Source organism: Pagrus pagrus (genome assembly GCF_965226575.1).
Source record: "Pagrus pagrus genome assembly, chromosome: 7".
NCBI lineage: Eukaryota > Metazoa > Chordata > Actinopteri > Spariformes > Sparidae > Pagrus > Pagrus pagrus.
The window spans coordinates 1,060,804-1,079,023 of record NC_140191.1 but is presented as its reverse complement, the minus strand read 5'-3'; the positions used below and the strand labels follow the sequence as shown (position 1 = coordinate 1,079,023).

Below are 18,220 nucleotides of genomic sequence, written 5' to 3'. Positions count from 1 at the left end.
CTTCCTAAACCATACTTCTACTTTTACAACTAACGATGAGAGTTCATACCAGGAGGAGATCAACAATCATGCAGAGTTGTGCACAGAGAACAAGGCTAAATTCTGGGGAAAGATTCTGGTCAGCTTTCACAGAGGAGCAACACAAAGCAACCTGACTGGAAACATCACAAGCTGCCATGGTTCATCACGGCCCAGGGCAGGACGGCTCTACAGCAGGTGATTCAAACCACCAGAACATCACTGCTACCATCTACAGAGCATCAGTGAGATCTTTGAAGCGAGATGTCTGCACAGAGCCCAAAGATACTAAAAGACAACACCCACCCAGCCACAGTCTGTTAACCTGCTGCCATCCGACAACAGGTGCAGAAGTATCTGCTGCCGTACCTCAGACTACAGAGCAGCTTCGCTCCTCAGACTACGGAGCAGCTTCAATCCTCAGACTACAGAGCAGCTTCTCCTCAGACTACAGAGCAGCTTCGCTCCTCAGGCTACAGAGCAGCTTCTCCTCAGGCTACAGAGCAGCTTCTCCTCAGACTACAGAGCAGCTTCGCTCCTCAGACTACAGAGCAGCTTCTCCTCAGACTACAGAGCAGCTTCTCCTCAGACTACAGAGCAGCTTCGCTCCTCAGACTACAGAGCAGCTTCAATCCTCAGACTACAGAGCAGCTTCGCTCCTCAGGCTACAGAGCAGCTTCTCCTCAGACTACAGAGCAGCTTCGCTCCTCAGGCTACAGAGCAGCTTCACTCCTCAGACTACAGAGCAGCTTCACTCCTCAGAGTGTGAGACTCCTGAACTCATCACTCCTTTGTCGAAAATAGATTCTGTTTCTTTTTTCTGTTCTGTAACATAAAAGACTAAACTGTTTGGTTTTGTGACCCTGGTGTTGTACCTCTGCTGACCAGTGCTTCTACTCTAACAGCTACTAATCCTTATAAACGACTCTAATTTGCTATTAATGCTACATCCACTGTTGCTTCTACAACTACCAACAGTACTGCTTTTACTACTACTGTAACTACTACTACTGCATCAGTACTACAACTTCTGCTGTTACAACTAGTAGAAATATTACTACCATTGCTGCTTCAGCCAGTTCTGCTACTACAAATGTTATCACGAGTACTGTCACCATGGTACTGCTACTACTGTTACTTCTATTAATACTGCTATTTACCCTAACCCCTAACCACTACATGACATCTACTACTACTACTACTACTACTACTACAAAAACCACTACTATAACTGATACTATTGCAAGTACTATTACTGCAGCTGCTGTTACAGCTAATACTCTTACCTCTACTTCAGCTGCTGCTACAGTACAAACATTATTACTTAAACGTCTAATACTTGACTAATGCTGCTTCTACTACAGCTACTAAAGTATAGCTTTCATTCATTAAGACAATTACTGTTCCTACTTCTGATACTACAGCTATCACCACTAATACCTCTTGTGTTTGTGTTAGTATACACACTAATATCTGTTTTCCTGATTCTTCTATTACTGACGATCAATACGACAATTAAACAGAATATTTTGTCGACTCTAAAGGCAGTTTCTGTGTTTTCTGGCGTTTTTTTACTCTTCATCAGTTTGAGATGTGTATACAGAACCAAAGTGACTTCCTGATCTGAGACTACGTTCCACCCAGAGACCAGATAAACAGGAAATAATACATCAGTTATCAGCCAGATGAGACCCCGACCAGCATCTGTGTGTGTGTGTGTGTGTGTGTGTGTGTGTGTGTGTGGGTGCGTGCGTGTGTGTGTGTGTGGTCCCCTGTTTACATTCGTACTCTTAACAGACTCAACATTTGGTTTGTTCAGTTTACAGTCCCACCATCACACCTGCTCAGCTGCTCTCTCGTCTGATTGATGGTCACATACATCGAAGGAGCGTGCCATTAAACTGCCATTAAACAACAAAACCAGTAGAAGACAACAAAGAAGAAGCCGAAGAAGAAAAAGAAGAAGTAGAAGAAGAAGAAGAAGACGACGAAGAAGAAGATGACGAAGAAGAAGGCGAAGATAAAGACACGATAAATGAAGCCCTGCATAAAAAAAACTTTAGAATAGAAGCTAAAGCAGCATTTAGTGTCTATGCTCTCCAGCTGTGTAACAAGCTTCCTGAACACCTGAGGTCTGCTACGACTGTCAGCTCATTGAAACCAGGGATGAAGACATGACTGTTCACTGTGGCTTTACATTAAGTCAGATACAAATCTTCATTATCTGTAATCAACTATTTGCTTTCGTTTGTTGTCCTGAAATGTATTTTATTTCATCTTAAACTATTAATTTGCTAACTTTTGCTTTGTCTACTTGTCAGTTGGAGATGAATGAAAAGAAACCTGTCCTGCAGACAGACAGGATGGTGTTGGGAACTAAAATGGCCACCAGGTGCAACAATGGATGGATTTGTCCTGTGAGGCGAATCACATCTCATCTGGACGCCTCAGGACATCCTGACAGAAAGACGAGCAGGTCAGAACTTTTCTGTCTTCTCTCTACAGACTTGTCAGAGTCCACTTTGTGTTTGGTGACCAACAGGAGCTCAGAGCGCTCTTCAACCATTGAGGAATCTTACACGCAACGTTTGTTCACTTTCTTGTTCCAGGACTCGGGTTATAGGTCATCCTTACTGATGTCTGTGACGTCACATCAAGAACATCTGAAGAGACGCAAAGATCCTGAAATCTGATACAACACTTAGAAACCAGTGACGGGTTCCTTCTCTGCAGGTTGTGAAGAAGTACACGACAACACACAGTCTCCACAGTGTGTAGACGTATCTGAGGGAGTGACCTACATCCTGAAACAGTCCTGATCCTAATCTGATCCTCTGATTGGCTCCGGCCTCCACAGACTCTCCTCGCTAATGATTGTACATTTAGAAACATAAACTCTGACCAAAAAAGGCTTTACACTCTCTCTCTGTCGTCTGACTCTCTCTCACACACACACACACACACACACACAGAGGAGAATCATAATGTAAACATCTGATGAAGAGGGATTTAAGCCGTGAAATAACCGAGTCAGTTAAGACGTGTTCACATTATCAGAGATAAAGAGCTTTTGTGCTTCTCCCTCTTTATTGTGTATACGTTGTGCTGATGTATGTTTGGTATGCACTGCCTGGAGCTGAACGTTCACATCTGTTGACCTCTGACCTGAGCTGATCTTTGTGAGCCGACAGCTGAAGGTAAAGATAAAAGCCAGATTGTGATGTGTTTCTACATGTAGAAATAATAATATAAATTAAACTGATAAAGAATACATTCATATAACATTATTATTGTACAAAGACCATATATTTAATGTTTAACCTCATCAATATAGATTTTTGTTTAAGCTTTTGTTAAATCTTCACTGCAGCTGCTAAGTTTAACGTCGACGGCACATCGAGGGTGTTAATAACATCTTTTCAAATTGGGGGTTAGGAGATAATGACTACATTTTTATTTTGAGGGGAACTGCTCCTTTAACACAATAGCTAGTGATCAGATGTAGAGATAGAGAGGTATCAGTGACAGGCTGAATGAGCTCTGGCAGTTTTCTTTACAGACATCAGATGTTGTGCAGATGAAGAAAACAATACATCATAACAGCATTCTTCAATGAACAAAAACTCAAAGACTCAACGTACAGAGAAACAAACACCACACCGCTGCAGACTCACTGTTATGATCCACAGACGCTTTAATAACCTGTGTGATGAAACTGTGATCAACGTCACAGGAATATTATAGTCACGATGACAGAAACAATAGAATAGTACTGAGTATAATGTTGACTCACCAGTTATTATCAGAGGCTGTGAGATCTTTGCAGCAATTAAACAGTAAAACAAGAATGACACTCAGTAGAGTGCATACCTCCACCAAGGCCCCACACTCCCCTTTTGTACTCACTCATAGACACCAGCCACCTTAATACCCCAGATCCATGGATTATTCCCTGCCGAATAAACCAAAATGTTGAAAAACGCCCTCTCTCACAACGTTAACGACAGTAAGGAAACATTGCTGGATCCATTTCTTTATCTGGATCACTGCACTGAAAGTTAATGGGGTCTACTCTGCACCAAGACTCATCCTCCATCCAGGTTCTGTGGATTGCTGTTTAGTAGTTTTTGTGTAATTCTGCTGACAAACCAACCAACCAACCAACAATCCAACCAACCAACCAACAATCCAAACCAACCAACCAACCATCCAACAATCCAACCAACCAACCAACCAACAATCCAACCAACCAACCAAAAATCCAACCATCAATCCAACCAACCAACCAATCAACAATCCAACCAAAAAACAATCCAACAAACCAACCAACCAACCAACCAACCAACCAACAATCCAACCAACCAACCAAAAATCCAACTTCAATCCAACCAACCAACCAACCAACCAACCATCCAACAATCCAACCAACCAACCAACCATCCAACAATCCATCCAACCAACCAACCAACAATCCAACCAACAATCCAACCATCAATCCAACCAACCAACCAACAATCCAACCAAAAAACAATCCAACAAACCAACCAACCAACAATCCAACCAACCAACCAACCAACCAACAATCCAACCAACCAACCAACCAACCAACAATCCAACCTTCAATCCAACCAACCAACCAACCAACCAGCAGCCACAGGTAAAATCATAATCTTCTTGGTGGAGGTAATAAAAAGAGGAACGCTGCACAAGAAAACATAAGATTATAACAAACTGACAAATGATCTCAACCCATTTTTAGAGTTAAAACTGAACTCATCAACTTAATGTTCACTTGAACTCATTACTGTTTGAATTGTTCTTTTACTGTATAAACCTGGACCTCCCTGGAAGGCAGCACTGATGCTCAGTCATTCATTCTGGTGAAATACTAATTCAAATGAATTCACTTCTGAGAAGCACAGACAGTGTTTGAAAAAGTTGAATAAGAAACAGATGAGCTGCACATGGAGGGGTGGTTTGGGGGTGGAGGTGTGGGGGTGTACAGTGAATTCAGTCTCTGGAGTCCCTGAAGGCTGGAGTAGATCTTTCAGTTACACTGAACAGAGCGCCTCAAGTATGGAAGTTCATTCATGACAAAATATGGAGCAACATTTTGAATCTGCAACAGATTTCATGCATGGTTTCCAGATTTCAAGCTGCTTTTTGATAACAGGTTTCAATAAGACCTAAAATGAAAATTTATCACACCTATTTTGACAATCAAAGAATCGTTTCAAACACAAATGTCAAACATTTTCTGGTCCCAGCTTCTTAAATTTGAGGATTTGCTGCTTTTTTTCTGACGGTAAATGAAGCGTCTTTGAGTTTTGGACCAGTAGATGCACGTCACTTTGGAAACTGTGATGAACATTTTTTTTTTTTGCATTTCATAGACTAAAAAAATTAAATGATAAATCGTATTTTGTTAAATAATCAACAGCCAGAAACTTAAATGTAGAAAAGAGAAGAAACTGTCGAACATAATTCAGGAGGATCACAACCTCACACACAAGAGAAAAGTGATTCTTTCACACTTTTTCAGACAATTTCAAAGCTGAAAATTCACCTGAAGGCACGAGTGCATTTTCAGACAGGTAAAATATACATTTTTATAAATGGCCACAATTCTGTAGTGAACGATCAAATTGACCATCAAAAAAAAAAAAAAGTTAATGTTAACTCTGATTACACGTAATAAATTCATAAACAAGCACAATGTACTTTTCGGACATTTTGCATGTGAGAACATCATGTTGTGCAGGCGATGCATGTGCGTTTTAAAACCTCTTACATTTCACTAGATTCTGTCAGAAACATCTGATTTTTTCAGACGAGGGAAAACTCGATGGAAAATGAATCTCTTTCTGACGCTTCTTCTTTCTAAAGTCGTCAAAACAACGGGGAGTTTTCACAAAATTAAAATGACCAGCAGAACTTAAAGGTGCGATGAAGGTGATGTATCTATTTAATCATTACAGGTGTAAACTTGTGAATCGTCCCTGCGAGCTCTCAAACATGAACCTTCAGATTACAGCTTGAAATTGTTTTGCGAAACATTTTGACATGGATGAACTTCCATACAGTTCGGCTCTGACTTTACTCCTGGAAATATTTCTCAGCAGCATTAATCATGCAACACAAAACTGGAGCTGCTTTAAGGTAAAACAAGTGAAGAGGAGCCACAGCTCAGAGCAGCACTGTTCAAAAGAGTCTGACATGCGTGATGAGTCTGCATGTGTTTCACATTCACGGTTGTGTACTGAAGCCTGATGCAAAAGACTCCTACTGTGACAGAGGGGACAGATTTAAAACGGAGAATTTGCAAATCAAAAGGGCGAGGGACATCAAACATGTTGCCGTTTCCTGTTTAAAGGAGCAAGTAAAGTAAAGAGCAAAGGAAAAATATACTCAAAAACAACTAAAACACTACCATGGTATCATCTGGAAAAAAGGACAGAATCTCAGATGATGAACAAAATCAATCTGCGGTTGTTTTAATTATCAATTCATCATTGAGTTAATTTTTTAAGCAAAAATGACAAAAATGTGCTGCGTCCTGCTTCTCAAATGAGATGATTTCCTGCTTTTGCTAGTTTATTTGTGACAGTAAACTGAATATATTTGAGTTTTTGGAACTTTTGGTTGAACAAAACTAAACATTAAAAATTTCACCTTGAGTTCGGGGAAGTCGTGAGGGTCATTATTCACTGACATTTTCTGTATGAAACAATTAACCTTTGATTAACCGATACTAAAAATAATCAATTGCTGCAGGCGTACATGGAAATGGCTTCTGGAAAAAGAGCAGAATGATCCTTTAGCTCCAGTAACATCAGTGTGACTCAGATGGTTCCTGAGCACTTTCTGGCCAAGAGTTTTACTCATTTAAAGACAGCAGGTCAAGTCCTAAAGCTCCAGTACAGTAACAGAAACCATTTCACAGACTTTCATAATGATGACGGATAAAAACTGAAAGGAGAGCCGTTAAATAACTCAACAGCATCACTGACACAGTTAAGTCTCAGTGATGCTCATTCAAAGTAAAACAGCCAAAGAGAGTGTCAGTGACCTTTTATAGTTAAACATCACCAGGATGTGAAAAAGTTCATAAAAGTTAATAAAATCATAGATTTACACTTCTTTTAAATCCAAAAAATATATTTTATTAAAAAAAAAACAATTAACTGTACTTAATTACAGATTTGAGTACTTTGCTGAGGATTTCCGTTCATATTTCAAACTTTCACTCAACTACTTTTAATCTGTTGGCTTCTGTCACGCAGAGTCTGTCACAAGAGTTCACAAGCAAAACATATCATAAGATCTAAAAATGTGCATGAATATGTTTGAAATATGACAAGTGACAACATTATCATTAAAGCCGCACCAACAGCCTGGACAAATTTAAATAATACATGCATGACGACATTAACTTTCACTCGTTTTTCAACCTTAAGAAATTGATTATAACGGAGGGAAAGGCTGAAATGTGCATTTAGAAGTGACTTTGAATGAATTTGATCCTAAATTTAATATTTTCTTGCGTTAGTAACGGCAGACTGAACTAATAAAGAACCTCAGTTTATTTTAAGGTGAATTTAAAGGTGATAAAGGTATTTTAAACAAAGCCCATCCCCCCTGCAGCTTTCAATTGAAACCACTTAGATGTATTTCAGCCTTTAAAACAAACTGCAGATCTGAAGGTGAGTCAGGTAACAAACACAAAGCTGCACAGTCTTCATGCATTTCACTCTCTGATACTTACAACAAACTGTTATAAAGCTGCACTGCAGTTGGTTTTCCATTCATGCACAAGAGTAAAGAGTCACTTACAGATCTGCTGCTCTGCGTCCGCGCCTTCTGCACGTTCAACTCACGAGTCCTCCGGCCATGTAGGGAGGTGCAGGCTTGTTTCTGCAGGAAACACCCCCCAGTCGTCCACTCCTCCCCCTGGTCTGCACACCGAGCTGCAGAGGTGGAGGAAATAAAGTCTCATCATGTGCGCCAGTACCACAGAACTGCAGCTCAGTGACGGCAAATGATTTCATGAATGACTTCATAAAGAAATCTCATGTTTGAGAGGTTATTTCAGTCTTTCAGCAGAACCAGAGCTTCATCCCAGGGGGGCCCAAACATTTTCCCTTTACAGGGCCGGAACTGAACCTTGATGGTCTCAACGAGCCAGAAGCAAACATAATAGGTGAGATGCAAAATGGTAGGATGCCAAGTTCACTTAACTGACTGACATCCTTCACAAAGTTTAACCAAATAACCAACAAGCTAAGCAACCAACCAACCAACCGGATAACCAACCAACCAACCAACCAACCAACACACAAACTAACGACCAACAAACATCCTTCACACTTCAAATGTAACTCTGCTCGCTATGAAAGGTGGCCAGAAGAAGCTGTACCCACCAAATGTTTCACATTTTTGCCTGAAAAATGGCTGAAAAGATTAATAATTTTTCAGAATAGTTGGCAACTAATTTTCCTTCAATCAGCTAATTGAGTAATCGATTAATCGTTGCAGCTCTGGTCTGAACCACTTCTTTTCTTATATAACCCTGCCCTTAGGGAGCGCAGTGATGTGTGCTGAATGCTAATATCAGCATGCTAAAAATGCTAATATGCTAATGTTTAGAGAGTATACAATTTATCAAGTTCACAATCTTAGATTAGCCTGTTAGCATGTTAACATTAGCTGATGTGAATGTCATTAGCTCTGCAGTTATTGGACACATTAAGAAATTGACCTGATGATGGCGCTTTTACAGCTCATCCTGAGGGGAACATGAATGTCTGAACCACTTGTATCACAATTCATCACATTGTTGTTGACATATTTCAGTCTAAATCAAAATGGTGGACCAACAAAGTCTGACATTTGAGACCGACCAAAGAGCCACGCTGCTGCTGAAGAGCCTCGGATGCCTCGATTATCTGAGTATCTCAGAGACGGTTCTGGTTTTCTGGTTGCATTTAGCTTTTATCAGTACATCTCATTTTATCAGCTGATTGTGCATTTCCTATGGAAAACCCCTCAGGTAGCCTCAGACCAAGTCCTTTACTGGAGCCCTGCCTTTTCCTTGGGACCCCACACAGGAAACTGGTCTTGTCATATCAGACCTGGTTTTGTCTCTGAGGCTGCAGACAAGGTTCCTGCTGCAGATAACAGCTCAGACTGTAACACTGTCCAGGTCCACACAAACTCTCAGAACTCCCACTCAGCTCCGTGCAGCCTGCTGGATCTCCATAAATTCATTCAGCACAATAACAGTTTACTGTCGTCACCTGAGCAGTTTTTGGTTTCATTAATTGTTCATTGCTGTAAATACATTAAAGAGCAACTTCAAACAAGGCTAAAGAGTAATGTTTCTCTGTCCTCTCTGGTTTAAAGCATCCTGTCAGGTGCACCTTTAAAGGAACATTTCAGCCAAAAAGTAAAATCCAGTCATCATCTCCTCCTGTTGATATAAAGTCAGGTGAAGTCTCTTAGTCCACAAAACATTTCTGGAGCTTCACAGTAAAACAGTTTTTCTTTTTCTGATGTTAGGGGGCTGTTCGAGAGTCTACTACTTCTTGAGAAGTCTGGATTTTCACACTGCTTGTTGACATTTATTATATATATTTTTAATATACTGTAGACGTTCATATCAGGAGTTGGAGGGACGGTGGTGGAGTTACAGCCGATGTTTGCGTTCTAGACTGTGTTTCAAACCACTCGATATTTTTAACAAGACGTTGGGACATTTTCCAGTCAGGTACTTTGAGCCAGAACAAGATGTTTTCCTAAACCTAACCAGAACATGAGCTGAGCTTTGTCACAACATTTAACTGAAAATTTAATATGAAGAAATTTAATTTTGCTTCTGTGGTTTGCTCAAGTGTACACCGCCAACATCTATTGTAGTGATTAAGTATACTATAAAGCAGATGTTTGAGCTGGAAACTGTGTGTGTGTGTGTGTGTGTGTGTGTGTGTGTGCGTGTGAGAGAGAGAGACGGACAGAGGGAATACATTTACTCTGGCCAACAACAATCGACACTGCGGTTGATTTCTGGAGATTCTTTGGAGGAGAAGTATTTGGTGTGGCGACTGAGGACAGAGGGAGGGAGCGCTGACAAAACTCTGAGGAAGAGTCAGAACAAAATATGTGAACATGTGTTGTTGTGTGTGTTGTTTTTTTTACATTATCCCAAATATTTCCATCAAAATTCAATCCAGAGAAGGTTTTTCCTCGAGGTGACGGTGAGTTTCATCTGGTCGTCTGTCGCTGTAACTTCAGGAGAGAGTCAGAGAGAGAGGAAGTCTGAGAACAAGACCAAACATCACGAGAAGAAAACTTTGAACATTTCTGTCTGAGTCACGTCGATAAGATTTCCATCAGCAGTTGTGGTTGTTTAACAGTGAAGACGCGACTCCCATCATCCCACACTACCTGTGTCTTTTCTTTGCTTTGAGACCTCTAGTGGCAAAAAATCCAGACAAAACGTTTTTGAACATTATGGACCTTTTGAAATATCATATAATAAATACATTAAGAGTATAAGTTATATCATGCTATGAGTTATGTTCACCCCAGTGAAGCAAATTTCCAGTTAACCTGCACACATTTGATCACAGGACCATCTGTGTTTATTTGCATTACTCACGAGTGATTATTCCCCCAAAACAGATATTCATGGATTTCTTGTTTGTGTGCATGTTGGATTCATCTGAGGAGACAATTTATTAACATCTAGAGCACAAAAAAATCTTTAAAGAGCGTTTAGTAGTTTGTTCACACTAAAGACTAGTATATAAGTATATAAATACGAATGGAGCCCTCAGTTTTTACTCTTGTTAATTTCATCCTATTTGTGCACGTTTTCCCCAACGAAACAAACGTGGGACAGTGTCCTCAGGACACAATGAAGAGGTGCGAACAACGGCGGACGTCCAAAAGTGTTGGAAATGACGTCTGTCTTCAGTTTCTCTCAGTGGTAATATTACTGAAGACAATTCTCCTTCCAGGTGTCGCGATGCGTTTAATGACGTCATCACAAACTCCTCCACCGTCTATCTATGACACCAGCAAGCTCTGCAGAGCTTCTGTTACAGTCTTCCATGTAACTCACTGTGAGGCTGTTACAGAGAATCCAGTCATCCTGAATCATCCTGAATCATCCTGGACTCACCGAAGGGACCAACAACAGCCAACTGTCGACTGTCCAAGACATCCTGATATCCAAAGGTTTCCACTGGCTCTACTCTGTGCTGCATGTTTTTGGTTTGCAAATGAAAGACCGGATCACTCTGAGGAGGGGCAGAAACAATTAAAAAGAAAATGACCAGAAGAAGTTTTTACTAGGATGACATCTTTCTTCTTTGAGGTCACCCAGAGCAGTTAAAGGCAAATAAAAACACTGCAAATGTTGGTTCATAATTAACCTTTAATTCTGTCTCTGACCTCGTTATATCTCAAAGCTGTGAGATTCATTTACAGCAGTAGTGACATTTTCCTTCAGTGTTATTAAATACTTTGATTTGTGTGGTATCTAAACGCTGGATGAGCCAGTAAGAGACATTCTTGTCTGGTTTGTGGATCCTTTTACAGGTTTTCCAATTGATTTTCCAGAAATATTAAAATATCACAAAATGCATTAATATCACAATATAATATGAAATTGAGATGGAGGATTCTGTTCATATTTCTCAACAACTATCTGACTTAATAATTTAGTCAAACAAAAAGACAATTTGATCTGATGATGAGGCTGAACAAACAGTTTTAACTACGCACTGTTCTTTAACGTGTCATTTGTAAGAAACTGACAGAGTTCAAAGGTCGCTCCAAAACTACAGGGAGCAGCAAACCGCTAACTGCTGCTCACTACTCTTTGCTGTAGCTATCTTTGGCTCTAGCAACTAGCTGCTGTTAGCAAGTAGCTCAGTTAGCCATGGAGCTAAGTGGCCATAAAGCTGACTGGAGTCCACCTGGGTGATGGGGGAGTCACTGCAGGCAACCGGCCTCCCAGTGAACTCATGTGGACTGAACTCTGAGAGAGACGGAGGTCAGTGTGAAGACAGAGGACACAGTACAGAGGTGATTTACAGCAGCTCTGACCAGGACTATGACTCTGAGGACGAGGACGAGAAGACACGGCAGGTGAGGACAGGAGAGGACAGAGAGAGAGAGACAGAATATTTCCACGTTACTCTGTGAATGAGGTGATGAAGCTCGTCTGAGTTCAGTCACAGAGACAAACTTGAGTTCAGACGGTGGACGGTTGGATTTTTCTGTTTAGGTGTCAAAATATTTCTTTCTTCACATTCAGTGAGTTCATGTTGTTGACTTGTTAGACTCAGTAGTGAACTGGCTGCGAAGTGAAGTTTGGTGCTCTGTGTTATATTAACTCTCATTAGTGAAACAACACAAACTAATACGCTGATACACTGATTTTAACTCTGCTTCTCCTCATGCCTGTGGTTAAGTGGCCACCGTGTAAACCCATATATTACTCTGAAAATAACAGCTGAGGTTAACGTAATGAAGTGGAATATTATTATTATTCATTGTCACTCCCTGTGTGCTTTTTAAAGCTGCACACTTTGTTCATTAACAGCTGGGAGGATATTTTATAGCTCTTCAAAGTCTCCTGAGATTTTCTCATAAAACCAAACTTCACGCCTGAGATTAAACACCACGAAGGGTCGACAGCTTAGACCGCCAGGTGATCTGGTTATGAAATATGTCAGAGCCAATAAGCTTACAGTATGACGTCATGTGAATATGATGCTTTGACTACGCTTAAACGACTACATGTGTACAGTAAAACATAATTGTCTCATTTTTCAGTATCTGGCTGAAAAACAAACACAATCATTTCCACATGTTCAGATACTGTAAAAGTGTTATTGTGGGACACTTTAATGTGTGCCAGCTCTCCCTGAGCACCCTGCAGGCCCACAGCAGCTCTGAGTCCTCCTCAGTCATGGAGGTGGACCAGGCGAAGCTCTCAGCTGTGTGTATATACAGCAGGAAACACTCAGAGGTTTGATACGCGACTGAGTCAGGAGAGGATCATCCAGCTGCCGGCATAACTGCTGCTTCTTATCAGAGTCTGTACAGTCTGTCTGTACTCCAAGACTACAGCAGCGGTCATCTCTGAGCAGCATTGAAAAAGTCTGAAAACAACTAGATCTCCATTTGTTGATGAGTTGACTGCGTTTAAACCAGAGAAATCAACAAGTTTCCTTAAAGGTAACGTGCGTTTCATGTGGTCGCCTGTCGCTGTAACTTCCAGGAGAGAGTCGAGGAACCTTGAAAAGAAGGAAAGGTCATGACTTCACTGCATCGCGCCTTGTCGCCAGACTGTGGTGACAGCTGTGTTGAAGTCTATGGTAGATGATGGAGAAACAATAAAACCCAACATATCTACGTCATCTGACTTCTGATGAAGAAACGCCTCCAGACAATGAAAGAGCTTCAGAGAGCAGGTCAACTACTGATCCTTTGGTCCGAATGAAAATATCGTTGGAACGACTGATAATATTAACACTTTTTAACATAAACTAAAATCCATCTATTCAGTCTGCCATCACTTGTAAAGCACTTTGGATTACATTGTGATTTGCTTTAAGGTGCTATTTAATTAAAGATTGATTGATTGATTGATTGATGGATTATATCGTGACCAAATGGGACAGGTTAAACCAAATAGCTCTGATGAGACGTCAATTACACTGCAAGCAGGAGCCTTTCCCAGAGGAAATCGAGGGATGAACGTCGTGTTGCTGCTCTATGAAGCGTCTTCTTTCATTTTCTGGAGGCGTTTCTTCATCAGAAGTCAGACGACGTAGATATGTTGGTTTTATTGTGTTTCTCCATCATCTACCACAGACGTCAACACAGCTGTCACCACAGTCTGGCGACAAGGCGAGATGCAGTGAAGTCATGACCTTTCCTTCTTTTTAAGGTTCCCTGTAGAGAGTCAGAGGGTGAGGCAGGAAGTCGGAGAACGAGACTAAACATAGCATGAAGAAAACTTTAAGACATCACCTCGTCTGAGTGACGTCAGATAGATTTTCACACAGACACAGAGAGAACATGCAAACTCCACAGACCTGGAATCGAACCCACAACCTTCTTCCTATGGGGGCAACCACTTTTATAAGCACTGTGCTAACCACTACATCATCATGTGAATCTCATCTAATGAGGTTTATCAGCGGAGGACCAATGAACAAACGAGCCACTGATCCAAAATGCACAAAGATAAAAAGCTGAATCACCTCCCAGACGTGCACTGAAGCAACAGACTGATGTCCACACCACGTGGAGCCATAACATGATCTGTCATATTGATCATAAAGTTTAACGAACCAAAACATTCAACCCGAGCCTGATGTCGCTGTTAGAACAAATCCAAACTGTCCAACAGGATCAAGTCTCATCAGTCTCAGTTCAGTCTGCAGCTGTTTAGTTTTTCTCCTGTGTGTTCTTGATGCTTTCTGTCCGTCTGCCAGCACCGTCTGTGGTCACAGCAAATAAAGACTGTTGCTGTGTAGTGTGAGGGTGGCGGACCATAACCAACACTTGGATATGAATCCTGCCATTCTGGATAGACTGACTGCTGTTCTGTATCTCGGATGGCATCGTGCAGCCCAGACCTGAAGACGTTTTATTTTACTGCCTTCAGTAACATTTCCCCTGAATCACCATGGCTAAGTTTTTTATTGTTGGCTGAAGCTACAGTTATTATCAGTGCAGTGTTTCTCTTTAAACACTTACATCCACATGGTATGACAAAAATGTCCTTTTCCTGCCAGCTCTTGGGCCTTGTTGGCACCATCAGCTGCACTCAGAGGAGCAGAGAGGAGCTCGGTCAGTGCCGTCTATGAAACATAACTGTCCGTCAGCAGTCCTTCTGAGTCACTCTAGGAAAAAACAATGTCGAAAAAATTGACGTACCTCCCTCCAGGGAACCCTGTGGCCTCCCCATTGGTCCACGGAGCTGGGGTCCTCAGGTCTGCAGGTGGTCTTAGACTGGTGGTCACAGTCGGTACTGCAGGTCCTGTAGCATGCTTCAGCACCCGGTAGGCTTTTCCTCATAGAGAGCCGAAGTCACGCCCTTTCCAGTTTCCCCCATGGGACCTTATTTTGGAAAAACTTTGTCTGGTACTGAATGAAGAGAAACAAATAATTTATTGATTGGGTTTGAAATTGTGTCATAAGTCACACATATGTTGTATTTGTTTGTCGTAAAACTAATTAAATATCAGACTGTGAAAATACGGAATCATAAAGACTACACAGGCAACAGTCTCGTTAGTGTCATTGTCTCGTTGAAGGGTCACCAACCAGGCCCCAGAGGGCGCCCATCAGCCTGGCTTTCCTATCTGGCCTGGTGGCCGCTCACGGTATTGCAGCAAAAAATGAACCTGCAGTCAGGCCCATAGACACACACCGATCAGCCACAACATTACAACCACTGACAGGTGACGTGAATAACATTGATCATCTCATCACAATGCGATGTTCTGCTGGGAAACCTTGGGTGCTGCCATTCATGTAAATGCCAATTGACACGCACCACCGATCCAAACACTGTTGTGGACCAAGTACACCCCCTCATCACAACAACACTACCTGATGGCAGTGGCCCCCCAGCAGGACAACGTGCCCTGACACACCGCAAACACTGCTCAGGAACAGCTCAAGGAACACAATAAAGGGACCGAGGTGTTGACCGGACCTCCAAATTCCCCAGATCCCCATCTGATTAGCATCTGTAAGACGTGCTGGAGCAGGTCTGATCCATGGAGGCCCGACCCCCCAACATACAGGACCCCAGAGGATCCACTGTAGACGCCCTGGTGCCAGACACCACAGGTCACCCTCAGAGGTTTGAACTCCATGTCTTGACAGGTCATAGCTGTTTTGGCTGCACAAGGGGAACCTTCACAGTATTAGGCAGGTGGTCATAATGTTATGCCTGATCGGTGTATATACATGTATATATGTCTATGGTCAGGCCCCTGGGACGAGCGGGAAGGTTAAAGGGCAGTTTTCACAGTGGTCAAAAAATAAGTTTCCCATTCGCTAACAACCCCCCATGAGTCGCTCGACTGTCATAATTTCAGCCATTGGGTTCAATAAAATGTGTAAAGTCTAAAAGAGGCGCACAATTAAATTATTTTATCCCCATTCAAGTTAGCTGGGCACTAAACAGGAAGTTATCCAGCTCGGTCGGCAGAAGGCTCTCATGAACACTGTGGGCCCCACAACACAGAAGATCCGGGTATTTTTGGCCATTTTGGCTTCTTGCACCACTGAGCAGCTTTCATAGGAATAAATGGAGCTCCACATCCAACTGTGTCCAGATGTAACTCGTCCTTGGTTTGAATGGGAGCCATCTTTGCATCTGGTCTAGTTGATATATATCTCTGTCACCAACTGTGAACGGTTTGTGTCGTGTTGGCGGCCATGTTGGTGGCCATGTTGGTGGCCGTGTTGGCAGCCATGTTGGCGGCCATGTTGGTGGCCGTGTTGGCAGCCATGTTGGCGGCCATGTTGGTGGCCGTGTTGGCGGCCATGTTGGTTGGTGTTGGTGATGTGTGTTAGCTCACTGAGCGCTTTAACACAAAACTGCATGAGGTTTTACTTTAATTATGACAAACTGCGACTATCTTGACCTGGAAAAGATCTTTTAAATTGAAAAACATCCTGAAATACAAAACAAACAGCTGTAACACAACGAAACACAACATTAGTGAGTCACACACATTCATAAACATGTTTTTTGATCATTAGTGTAAAACACTAACAACAGAGTTGTATCAGCACTTTACCTTTGAGAGGACTCCCAGCCTGAAGAAGTTGATTGGCGCATGCGCCCTCCGAGCAGTTTCCACTGGGATGAAAGGCCTACCATGTTGAAAAAAATGACATTTTGGGTTCGTGTTTTAGCGCCAAAGTCCTCCAAACACTGCTGTTATTTAACTTCTGATGAGCAAATACTGAAACATTTACTTATTTCTTTACTTCTGTTGGCCTTAAAGTACCCACCTGACACATTGCACCTGTACAGGTGAACCCTTCACCTCCGCAGCGGGTCCCGCTCGCCCCGCGCCGGCCGGTAAAACGCCGAGCTGGCTTGTCAGGCCACCGTAACTCACGGTGCGTTCCATTGCACTCGGACAAAAAACTGCCCTGGAACGGTCATCCAAGCCGAAAGCTCGGACAAGATCCTCGTTCACCGACACAAAAACACGTGACATCACAGCACACATTGAACAATTACTTTAAACCTCTTCATCACTTTTATTTCACATAGTGTTTGCTTTGTAAAACGTGCAGTAAACACAACTTTGTAGTTGTTATTTTCACTTCCATTCAGATGGTTTGCCCTCAATAGAAGTTATTAAAAGTGTGCGTTAGGAGCCGACTCCTGTCTTTTTATTAAGTCCCCTCAACTATTAAATTAGCCGCTGTATCTGCTTGTGAAGTCCGCGGACCTGCCAATCAAAACCCCGTTTGTACTGAGCGTCCGTGTTTCTCGGGAATACAAGCTCGGAAATTCCGACTTCGCGTCCATCATTGGAACGCACCATAACTACCGCCAGCGCGAATATTCTCGCTAAGGCCCGCCCCACTCTGCCGCTGATTGGCTAGTACTCGTTGCCTTTGCGCTACTCTGCCTCTGATTGGTTTACCCACGTGCACACTTTACAGTTTGTTAGCGGTTAGCTTTCTAGCTACGGAGCTGACCACCTGGTGTCTTAGCAGGTGATCAGAGCCAGAGAATGAGTGATTCAGTATTCAACACATTAAAACATAAAGACACAGTCCGTTAGCCTGTTGCATACGTTAGCCCCACTAGCTAATTTAACTAGCTAAATAATACCAGTTTGGTTCCTGACCTGTAGCACACACTCACTGCGCCAATCTTCATTGAAAAAACACAAGTTTTAATGTTGTCTACACAGCACAGCATCTCTTTACATGGTTTTCATTCATTAGTAGTATTTCAGTAAGTCTGCAGTCATTGAGTAAAACATGCAGTTTGTTCCATCAGTTCTTAAAGTTTGACTTTAGTTACTCTGAAAGGCACCAGAGAGAAATATGAGGCTAGACATAAAACTTAAATGTGGGTGGATTATTTTTTTTTAAAAACTTTAAAAACACATTCAATAAACAGTTTTAATGTAGATCT

General features: G+C 42.0%; 1 protein-coding gene across 9 annotated transcripts in view; it reads right to left on the bottom strand.

The window, feature by feature from the left end:
• Positions 1-17,163, bottom strand: part of LOC311260236 (collagen alpha-6(VI) chain-like) — a 72,256-nt gene extending 55,093 nt beyond the window's left edge. For 5 of the 9 annotated variants that reach the window (XM_084357823.1, XM_084357829.1, XM_084357830.1 and 2 more), the window contains exons 1-4: positions 17,074-17,163; positions 16,857-16,932; positions 14,977-15,186; positions 7,852-7,985 (exon numbers count right to left, since the gene is read on the bottom strand). The gene's annotated coding sequence lies outside the window, so the exon portion shown is untranslated. Of the gene's footprint in view, positions 1-7,851; positions 7,986-11,200; positions 11,319-14,976; positions 15,187-16,856; positions 16,933-17,037 lie in introns of all 9 variants that reach the window. The other 4 variants (XM_084357825.1, XM_084357824.1, XM_084357828.1 and 1 more) reach the window with 4 other exon arrangements.
• Between the last annotated feature and the right edge of the window lie 1,057 nt (positions 17,164-18,220).